This window comes from Equus quagga, unplaced genomic scaffold (assembly GCF_021613505.1).
Source record: "Equus quagga isolate Etosha38 unplaced genomic scaffold, UCLA_HA_Equagga_1.0 203_RagTag, whole genome shotgun sequence".
In the NCBI taxonomy this organism is placed as follows: domain Eukaryota; kingdom Metazoa; phylum Chordata; class Mammalia; order Perissodactyla; family Equidae; genus Equus; species Equus quagga.
The window spans coordinates 264054-275026 of NW_025798627.1; the positions used below are offsets into that span (position 1 = coordinate 264054).

General features: G+C 41.9%; 1 protein-coding gene across 5 annotated transcripts in view; it reads right to left on the reverse strand.

Moving 5' to 3' along the window:
* The window catches only part of LOC124233484 (SPATS2-like protein), a 165566-nt gene extending 164909 nt beyond the window's left edge, over nucleotides 1-657 (reverse strand). Inside the window, exon 1 of one of the 5 annotated variants that reach the window (XM_046650612.1) lies at nucleotides 496-657. The gene's annotated coding sequence lies outside the window, so the exon portion shown is untranslated. Of the gene's footprint in view, nucleotides 1-10; nucleotides 80-214; nucleotides 374-495 lie in introns of those variants that run through there. The other 4 variants (XM_046650607.1, XM_046650611.1, XM_046650604.1 and 1 more) reach the window with 4 other exon arrangements.
* Between the last annotated feature and the right edge of the window lie 10316 nt (nucleotides 658-10973).

Here is a 10973-nt window from a genome sequence, read left to right on the forward strand (position 1 = left end):
TGTCACTCACCCGGCGCCCGGCCGAGCGGCGCCCCGCGCTCCCGCTCGCACACTCGGCGCCGCTCACGCCTCTCTCGGGTTTTGTATCTGCTCACACGCACGTTCTGACACAGATCCCTTCCCTCCACACGCCCTCCCTAGCTGCTTTCCCACCCCACTTTCTAGAAGAATCCCCGTGCAGCTTCCGCACTTTGCTTGCCGGCCCCACACCAACCTCCTCGCCCGTCCCCAAACGTCCACCTCTCTGGAACTGCCCCTGTTATGGGAAGACTGTCACAGCCCGCACGTGTTGCAGGAGAGTCATCCTCCCGCGCCCAGGAGAATGAACTTCGCTCCCCGCAGCGCTGTCGACGAACGCAGGATGCTGCTGCTGTTCGAAGGCGGGGATGCTGTCTGGGGCCGAGCCAAGCTCCCAATGTAAACAAAGACGGCCGATTCCGGACTGACCTGAGGAACGGGGAGCGGAAAAAGAACCGGGGCGGACTTGGGTCTGACCTTAGAAACGCGGCTAACCCGGGGTGTCCTGGCCCCTCCGTTTCGCTGCCTGTTCACGCCGAGCTCTTGGAGGATGGGCGGCTCAAAACGTGTGGTAGCCAAGTTCCAGATAGACGCGGCGGGCACCAGCCCGTAGCTTTCTGCCTGGGAGTACAGTAGTCGGGAGAGTGAAGGCAGTTTCTCAATCGTTATTCATGATGGAAGCACTTTCGATGACACGCCTCTTCCAGAGGCAGTAGAGTGAAGTGCAGGCAGCTCTCCAATTCAGTTTATCTTTTTAGAAGGGTGACTTAGCCTGCCTTTTTCTCAGTGCCAGGAACTGTTTCTCCGCGGCTCCTTGGATGTCAAAGCGCCTTACAAATATGCAGACCAGAGTTAGTTATGCCTCTCACGCTCGGAACTGTAAGGGGCCGCTGAGTGTACAGCAGAACGGTGTATCATCCGATGTTCAGGAATTCATAATTTGAAATAAAATACAAGCACCTTTCCGGTAGAGTTCAAATCTGCTAACATAATGTGCCCCTGTTGAGAAAGCGCAGCCTGTAATAAGGAAGAGAAGAGCAGAAAGTAAAGGAACTCATCTTCTTACGTGACTTGTGATGGTGGTCTTGTTACCCTGGAGGGGTGTATGAATCATCTAATTTATTTAACACACATTTCTAAGTGCTTTATGAGTATTAACTCATTTAATCCTTCAAACAATCCTAAAACTAGGTACCATTTTTGACCTTTTTTGCAGATAAAGAAACCGAGGCAGGACAGGATAAATAGTAGAGCCAGGGTTTGAATTCTACAAAATCTGGCGCCGCTTATGCCAGCCACAGGAAAACTTGTTTCTAGAAGCCCTAGTATGGGTAAATATCAACTATAAACATCATATTACTTATTAAATTTAGATGAAAAAGTAACTTGTAACAGTTTGACTTGGAATTTGATGCACTTTTTAGGTCCTCTGGCAAAATAATTCGCTTAAGTTTTGAGGGGTTTCTCCTCTTAATTAGAATTTTAAGATGAATTAGAAATTATTGGGTTTTTTTGGTAAGGACGCTGGAAATAATATTGAACTCAGTCTTCATTCCTTTCTTCTACCACTTCATAATCTTCCCAGGTCTCCAAATCCAACTTGTTTAGTAAAGTCCGAAAGAAAAATCCTTTTGAGTACTGACTATGACCAGAGGGCAGAAAGGGTTTTTCAGAAGCCCATACATGGCCTTTTACATTCGAGGGTTATTTCCCAGTAAGCAGGTAGTAGCCATAAGAATAACTGGTATGTGTATTGAGAGCAAAAATGTTACAGCATTGAACTGATGAGGAAAAAAAACATAGAATAGGAGTGTAGTGGTAGCCACTATCCCACAAACTAGACTAAAACTAGTCTCTACCGGGACTGGAGGCCTAGTCCATGAAGAGACGATTATAAAGTAACTAAAGAAAATAATTATAGCTTTGAAGAGTAAGCTAAGGGATCTAGCAAAAGAAATCATGCTTTTAAAAGCTTTACAGACAGTTTCAGAACAAACAAACCTTTTCTGTTCAAATTAATTTACTCTGGAAGAAATGAAAACTTGTGTTTCTGGGCGAGAGGGTTTAACATGCTTATTGAAAAGCATGTAAAAACTTCTTGCACATCAAATAACTAAGTATTTTGATGAGTTAAGCATAAATGATTTTTAAAACATATGAATTACATTCCCATAATTATATGGAGATATAAAAATCCAAAGAAATAGGATATTAAAAAAAATATGTATTGGTGTTAAGCGCCAGATATTGAGAATTTATTTTGAAAGATTATATTATTTGAAATTTTGATTAGGAGGTCATCTGTCTACAGCTAGTATGACTCTATTCTTCTAAATGATTCTCTATGTTTATCACCCATGAATCTCATTTTACAATGTTCTAAGCTAAGTGGAAAAGTGAAGGTCTTTTCTTAAGCAACAAACAAGAATCATAAGAGTGAACATTCTCTGAGGGATGAACAAAGTATGTTAGTGTATATGTTCTAATATTTCCATATAAGTACTCGTAATCTGTGTTTGCCGCTTCCCTCCATATCGTCATCCACACTCTTTGTCCAGGGGGCCTGATTGTAAGCGGGGGGCACAACGCCATATCCTTCCATGAGGCTGACTCTTTCCTTGCAGGACTGACTTCAGCACAGTGCCGTAGTCCCTATTTTCCACCGCTGGATTGTCTTGATTCTCTAGGCCTGGTCATTCAGAGCACCGTTCACATTCCTGGAAGTATCTCAGATCTCAGAAGCCTGTTTTAGGCCAGGGTCAGTTGTCTCTATTCGAATTTTGGCATCTTAACAAGTGATGAGACAGAGAGTGATTTTAGGTGCTAGGCTCCAGACCACTTTTCAGACCTGCCGGAGAGTCTGTCACTCACCTAGAGATCCTTGACTTTGACTAGATGCAGTGACCGGGTAGAATCTGGGTGATCTCCCTTAGGGAGGAGATGAGGGTGTTCTGTGTGTGTGAGTGTGGCATTCATTATGACTGTTCACAAATATTCCAGCTCTGCTTCCTTCAAAGCACGTGGTAGGATTGTGCTTCCCCACCCGACTGAAGTACAGTGTAGCCCTGCGACTTGCTTCAGCCAATGAAAGGGGGATGCAAGCGATGAGTATCAGCTCCGGGGAGAAGTGAAGAGCTGGTGTAAGCATCACCACATTCTCTTTTCTCTCTAGTACTGCAACCAGCAGGGTGCCTGTTGTGGCTGCTTCGTTGGACTGAAGTGAATGGCGACAGTGAGCAACACCACACCTGCCGGCCCTTACTGGATATGTAGTAGAAGTGATGAATAAACCTTGTTCTAAGCCACTGAGATTTAGAGGTTGGTTGTTTCTGCAGTAAATCTAGCTATTCTGATTAAAAATAGGGGGGAAGAATGAAACAAATAATTGCAGGGCACACTGTGGCAGAGAATGGCGGATAATCCCACAAGCCTGCTTCTCCTTCCTCCTGGGCGCACAACGAGTTCACCTTTCCCAGCCTCCTCTGCAGTTAGGTGGGGCCATGTGACGGTGGAATGTAGACGGAAGCTTTGTACTCCTCTTCCAGTCCCCACCCATGGGAATCTCCTGCATGATCTCTCTTCTCCATCTGCCACGTTGCAACTAAAGACTCTTGAGACTCTAGAGCAGTAGTCAGCAAGCTTTTTCTGTAAAGGGCCATACAGTAAATATTTTAGGCTTCGTGAGTCATAAGGTCTCTATCCCAACTATTCATCTATTTTACAGGAAAGCAGCCATAGACACGATGTGGACAAAGGAACATGGTTGTGTTCCATGTTATTTACAAAAACAAACAGGCCGCGGGTCGGTGTGTCCTGTGGGCAGTAATTTGCTGACTCTACCTAGAGGAGGGTAGAAACACAGGATGGAACGAGCCTTCGTCTCTGAGTCACTCTATGGTGTCACCTTGATGAACATCCGCATTGAAATGTCATCTGAGTAAAAAAACCTTTGCTGAATTAAGCATAACTAATGCACTGTCTTATCCCATATTCCAGAAAAAATTCCAGATGGATTAATAATTTAAACAAAGAAAACTGTAAAAGACTAAAAGAAAACATAGGACACTCCTTTACAATATTGATTATCTTTATAATACTAGTTAGAAATATCATGACAAAAGCTCCAGAAACTATAACAGAAAAGATTAAACAGATTTGACTCCAGAAAAGAAAATAAAACATTTCTATACAGTGAAGGGTACCATAAATAATATTACCTAATTGGAGGAAATATATGCAACATATGTACACAACAGGAAAGAATTAATATGCAAAATAACAAATGGCTTCTTTTTTTTTTAAGATTTTTAAAATTTTTTTCCTTTTTCTCCCCAAAGCCCCCCGGCACATAGTTGTATATTCTTAGTTGTGGGTCCTTCTAGTTGTGGCATATGGGATGCCACCTCAGCATGGCCTGATGAGCAGTGCCATGTCCGTGACCAGGATTCGAACCTGCGAAAGCCTGGGCCACCACAGCAAGTGCTCGAACTTAACCACTCAGCCACAGGGCTGGCCCCAACAAATAGCTTCTATAAATAAATACACAAAAGAGAAGGAGCAAAATAAGAAAATGGACACCGGAAATGAAGAGATAATTCTCAAAAGAAGGGATATGTGTTAATAAGTATGTGAAAACATATTCATCCTCATCAATGATCAAAGTGTAAATAAAAACAAGACAGTACTTTTTACTTATCAGACTGGCCAAAAAAGTATTTTAATATCAACTGTTTGTGAGCATGTATAAAAAATAACTTTCATACTCAACTGACTGGAGTATGGATTGATAAACATTTCTGGAAAGCAATTTGCAGTGTCTATGAATATTAAAAGTGCATGTATGCTTTGACCATGCATTTCCACTAGAAGTAATCTATCTTAGAAAAATACTAAGTGTGCAAAAATATATTTACATGTATGTCTATTGTAGAATTATTTGTAAGAGCAAAAAAAAAATTAGACCACACCTCGCCATTTATGAATAGAGGAATGGTTAAATAAATTGGGTACATGTACACTATGGAATAATAAATAACTGTTAAAAAATGAGGGAGCTCTGTGTTGACATGAAAGAGTGTTCATGATATATTGTGAGTGATAAGAGCGAGTCAGAACAATGAGTACAGTGTGTGCCGTACAAAGGGGGAAGAAGGGCGGAAATCTATGTATCTTGAAAGATATGCACACTGTTGACACTGGCAACCCTTGGGGTGAGGGACTTCCATTTTTAACGTGGTACGTTTATTTTTTCCCCTTTGTATGTCATTTTTATAATTATAACTTTTTTTTAAAAAAAGGAAAAAGACAGAAGTCAAGAGAGACTGGAAGAAAAACCCATTGTGGACTCTGGCCAGTACCGAGGGCTGAGGGCTGGGTGGGCAGAGGAGCAAAGACTGGCTGAGGCAAATCCAAAGGAATGAGTCACTCCCTGGGAGTTCCAGCGGTAGCAGATTGAGTTGTTATGACTTGGAACTGGGGTTCTGCCTGGAAATTTTCCAGGAAAGAGGAAGACTTGGGGTGAGAAGAGAAAGGATAACCTTGCCGGCCTGAGGGCAGTCGTGTTGGAAACAAAAAACCAAACAATGTCCTTTGGCTGAACTTGCTTAGGCTATACAGGAATTAATATTAGCTTATCTTTTCGCTGCTTAAGATTTTCTTAGGTTAAAAACCTTCTCCTCTCAGAATCTGTTGCCTGAAATGAATATATACCTAATAGAAGGTTTTTTTGTTTTTTTTTTGTTTTTAAAGGTTACATGTCACTGTGTATTCTAAGAAGGTAATTCCAGGTTCATTCAACCTTAGTTGTGCCAACAGGAGGACAAATGGCGTGCGTGGGTGTGGTGGGTGAATAGGGCTTTCATTCACTTAGGATCGCATATTCCTTTTCTCTGACGGGGACTAGCATTTTCTGTTTACCAAGGGTAGTTCTGTCACAAATCTGATTACTAGTGCGATAGACCATATTCTTGCATGTTTGTTAACCATTTATTTTAAGTAGTTACTTAACAGAATGTTTTATTGTATCTGTTGGGTATGGCCTGTACTCCCCGTATTATTGTCCATTGCTTACGTTGTAAACAAAGGCCTACAGGTATTGCTTGTGGATACCACACTCAAGAGGATCAAGGAATCTTGCAGACCCAAACTCACTATTTAAAGAAAGCTCGAGATTCCTCTGGGTCACAGGCATTTTTCTGGTTGGTTGGACTCCCAGTGCTTTTGCCCACATCCTCCCATGTATGGGACTGTCTTTGCTGAGAGTGGAGCCTGAGACGTGGGATATGCTGGTGACAAGTTCACGCTGTATGTTTGCTAGGACCGCCAGAGTAAAGTATCGCCGACTGGCTGGCTGGCTTAGACAACAAGGATGCATGTCTCCCGGTTCTGGAGGCTAGAAGTCCGAGATCAAGGTGCCAGCAGGGTTGCTTCCTTCTGAGGGCTGTGAGGGACGGATCTGTTCCAGCCCTCTTTCCTTGGCTTACAGATGGCTGCCTTCTCCCTGTGTCTCTTCACGTTGCCTTCCCTCTGCATACAACTGTCTTCGTGTCCAAATTTCTCCTTTTTATGAGGACACCAACCATACTGCATTAAGGCCCGCTCTAATGATCTCCTTTTAAAGACCCTATCTCCAAATAAGGTCACATTCTGAAGTACTGGTGGTTAGGACTCCAACATATCTTTTTGCAGGGGACAATTCAGCCATCATAGATGGCATAATTATTAAGTTAAAAGTAAAAGTGAGTTAGAGCCTCTGACGGGTTCACCAGGGTTTTTTTATCAGACCATACTGCCTCCACGTTCCAGGGTGTCTGCCCTGCCCTTTCCCCCATGTTTCTGTTGATTCCTATGCATTGCTCTATCATGGTGATTAGGTAAGTGTGTGTTCATCTCCCTGATGAGATTTCTGCATTCCCTGTGAGAAACAGCTATGTCTTTTGTTCCTGGGTGTCTAGCCTGAGTCAGGCAAGGAGAATGAATGAATGATTAACAATGATACAATGTTCGTCTTTTAAGGAACACCAGTATACACTGCCATTTGTCTTCCTGAGTGCACAGCTAAATATAAATGAATCTAGACTCACCCCTGTGAAACAAAATGACATGCAAACTTGAAAATTTTTAAAGTCTTTATGAAGTATATTTTGGCACATTGTGGACAGTAGCTTCTTGATCGGAAGGTGGAATAAAGAAGTCCAAAACAGGAAAAGGATCCTTATGTTCCGCTGCTTCCCAAGAAGCAAGTTCAGCCAAAGGATACTGTACCCTACGTACATTAATAACGGACTTTAGATTTAAAGTCTAACTCAAAAATTACAGTTAGAGAAAGTGGAAATATTTCAGTGGAGATCATTCTATGGTTAATAAACAGAATTCATGAGGAAAGCCTATGGGAGCTGTGCGTTTTTAAAACCTGGAGAAGACAAGTCAGAAGGGCAACTTAATAACAGTCTTCCAGGGGAAACATCTGGCTATTGATGAGCTTTCTTATCTCTGCTCAAGACAGAACAAGAACAGTTTATGCTATAGCATGCAACAGTTCGGCTGTCTATGAAGGGAGAATTTCCCAATAGAATACACTACGTATCGGAATGGCTTGGATTCCATTACAAGCTGTGGTTTTACATCTTTCTATTATTTAGATGAAAACTCCTAAAATATATTGAGTCAAACTCTTTCACTTACTGGCCACAAGACCTTGGAAAAGTTACACATTTCTGTTTCTTTACTCATAAAATGGGCTTAATTTTTACCTCATAGGGTTACGGGAGGTTGAATGTGAAGCATGTAGCACAGCAACTGGCACATTGTAAGTGCTCCCAAAATAGCATTAATAATGAAAATGATAGCAAATATTTGTTGATTATTTACTACATGCCAGACACCATTCTAAGCACTTTATGTGCTATCTTTTTTTGGTTTCACAATAATCATGTGAGGCAAGTGTTTTTATTTCCATTTTACAAATGAGAAAACCAAAGCACAGAGAGAGTTACTGGGCAAGAGCTCGCCTCCCAATGCGCATAGGAGCCAGTACTACCACACTGGCTTTTGAGAGAAGGAAGAGCTTTATTGCAGGATTGACCAGCAAGGAGACAGGAGGCAAGGCTTAAATCTGTCTTCCCCGGCTAAAGCAGAGACAGAGTTTTAAGGAGTTGGGAGTGGGTGTGGTTATGCAAAATACTAGCTGGGCAGAATCTGACTGGAGGGTGGGAGCATAACAGTCTTATAAGTCCAGCATCCTACACATCAAGGGACCCCTCACTTCTTATTAGGTTCCCTACGCCACTTTCTCTTCACATTGAGTTCCATAGTCAGGGAACTTTGGGTTCCTAGGTGACTCAAGGTCATCTGAGGACGAGGTTTCCATCTTCTGAGCGTGCTCCAGCTACATGACTTGCAGTTTTTGCTTGTTGCCCCTGCAAAATAACTTCGATATTTTGCTATTGATACATAGGATAATTAGGGCCAATATGAATTGGTCTATGATGGTTACAAGAGATTAAATAACTTGCCCCAAATCACAGAGCTGGTAAGTGGTGAAGCTCCAGTACAAAGCTGGGCAGTCTCTCTCCAGTGCCTGTGCTTCTGTCACCACACCAGCAACGTCTACACGCTGATAAGCAAATAAACATTAGCTCTTTTAAATAAAAAATCAGCATGCTCTTTAAAAACTCATAGTATAGTAGACACCCGCCTTTCCTCAACTTTCTTATGATTTTTCTTTCTATGTTTTGAATGGCTTTATTTACTAAAATACTGTTGTGATAGGTAATAATTCATTTTTCATTATTATTAATCAAAGACATATGTTAACAGAGCTCCTGATCGATATGAGGTAACAGCATGATCTCAGTTGACATAGTTCTTGTCAAAGGCAAAGAGACTTGCTGTTTTGGTTGTCTCATGTAGCTTTAACATTGCACCGTTTGCACCAGGCTTTCTGAAATACTTGTAATAATTAGTAATAATTGGCCCTCTCCCTCTCAATATTAAGTTAATATTCTGTGACGAGTCATCCTTGATGCGGATGCATGCATTCCCTCCACTGAAACGTTATTTTAAGTATGTAGAATATCCCCCACCAGTGATTCCTCCATGTGATTATATATGTTCTGAAGACAGAGAGATGGACTGCATTAGCAGTTCTCAAATAGTGTGGTGAGCAGTTTTGGATAAGTCTACTTAGGATCCAGAATATATTTTCAAAATATGTATTCTGTTGTCAAATGTTAAAAGCAAGCATTTTAAGGTAGGAGTCAAAATGTCGAATCACATGACGCAAGTGAGTGTGAAAGGCTCACCCGCGGCTGGAGGCTAAGGTAGACCAAAGAGATGGCTCTGGAACCAGAACTATCTACTGTGTGTGTGCGCAGTGGGCAATTACAGGGAGAAATGAGCAATAATGTGCTAGTAAACCACCTTTCAGGGAAACAAAGGCCATGATTGGTAGCATTTGCCAATTTCCACATTGTAAGTACTCTTCCCGTGGTCAATTTCAAGCTACCAACGCTTCAACAACTTATATATTTATATTTATTTTATTTTATTTTTAATATATTTTTATATTTAACAATCAACTCTCTCAAGCCAATATGAGCCTGCTCCAGCAAACCCCGGGAAACAAATAAACTTGATTACCAGCTGTCTCAGGGTAGAGCCTGGAGATGCTATTCATGAGAATGAGTGTCTGACAGGGCAGGTGAAGGAGAAAGTTGAAAAAGCGTAATTTCTAAGATGAAGCCTAAGACTGAAGACTTGCAGCTAGAAATGATTCAAAGCCGGAGAGGCCACAAAGAGGAGGAATTTTGGAAGGTAGCAATCTAGCAACCACACTGGGAATGAGAGCTTTGGTTTCAGGGGCAGGTCCCAGAGATGATGACAGTTTAGACAAGGAGGCGGAGGGGGAAGATGCTGCAGTTCAAGCAGGGTAAGGATCTGCTTGCCTCAGACCAGATGTGCTTCTGTCCAACATGATGATTGTCATTGCCCTTTTCCACATCTGCCTCTTGCGCAACATGCTCATCTTCCTCTCCCTAGGGGACTTTCAAGTATCTTTGGCAGTACTGGAAAGTACTGTTCACCGAGAATTCATAGACAAGAAGTCCAAGCCTGCTATCAACAGCAAGGAAGGCCAAGAAGGAGTGATCAAGCAATTTAAACAATTACGTTGATACAGCATAGCAATTGAAATTCTAGAAGCAGACCAAATTTGGAGACCCCAGTAAGTAATCAGCAGGCAGTAATCAGCAGCGATTTATAGAAGACCATCAGCAGATATTAGTGTCAGAGAAATAAGATAGAATACTGATACAGGGAAAGAGAGAACACATAATGAGAATGGCAAAGGTCTCTAAGCTGAGCAATTATGTTAGAGACTGCTGGTTGCCTACCCAAAATCTACTCTCTCCCTCCTAGAACCTGTGTTTTATTTGGCTTGTGCAGCACTGTTTGGTAGTGGGACTAACCTCTAGCCAGTAAAATATAAGTGGAAGTTGCTACGTAGAACTTTCTGGAAAGTTATGGAAAAAGAGGACAAATGGCTGTTTTGTGCCTTTTTCTGTCCTTGTCCTCCCTTTCTCCCACTTTTTCCTTGGAAGAAAAACAATGATGACTAGTGCTTCTACAGACAATTTGGGCGATGAGGCAACCTTGAAAATAGAAACCAGTGCTAAAGATGTTGTTCCAGAAAGAATGACAGAATCTTGGTCCCTGATCAGTGAAGAGCTATCATAGCAGTCCTGGACTATCTACTTCTGGATGTTTTTCACATAAGGGAAAAACAAACTTTTATTTTGTTTAAGCTACTGTTATTCCCTACTTTGGTACCAACTGAAATTCCTGTCCAGTTGAAATTCTTGTCTGATATAGCCAGCCAACAAGCCAGGTACTAAGGAACAGGAATTAGAGATGAGAATTTCATTTCAAGAATTCTAGTACAAGGTAGGGAAGGAGGA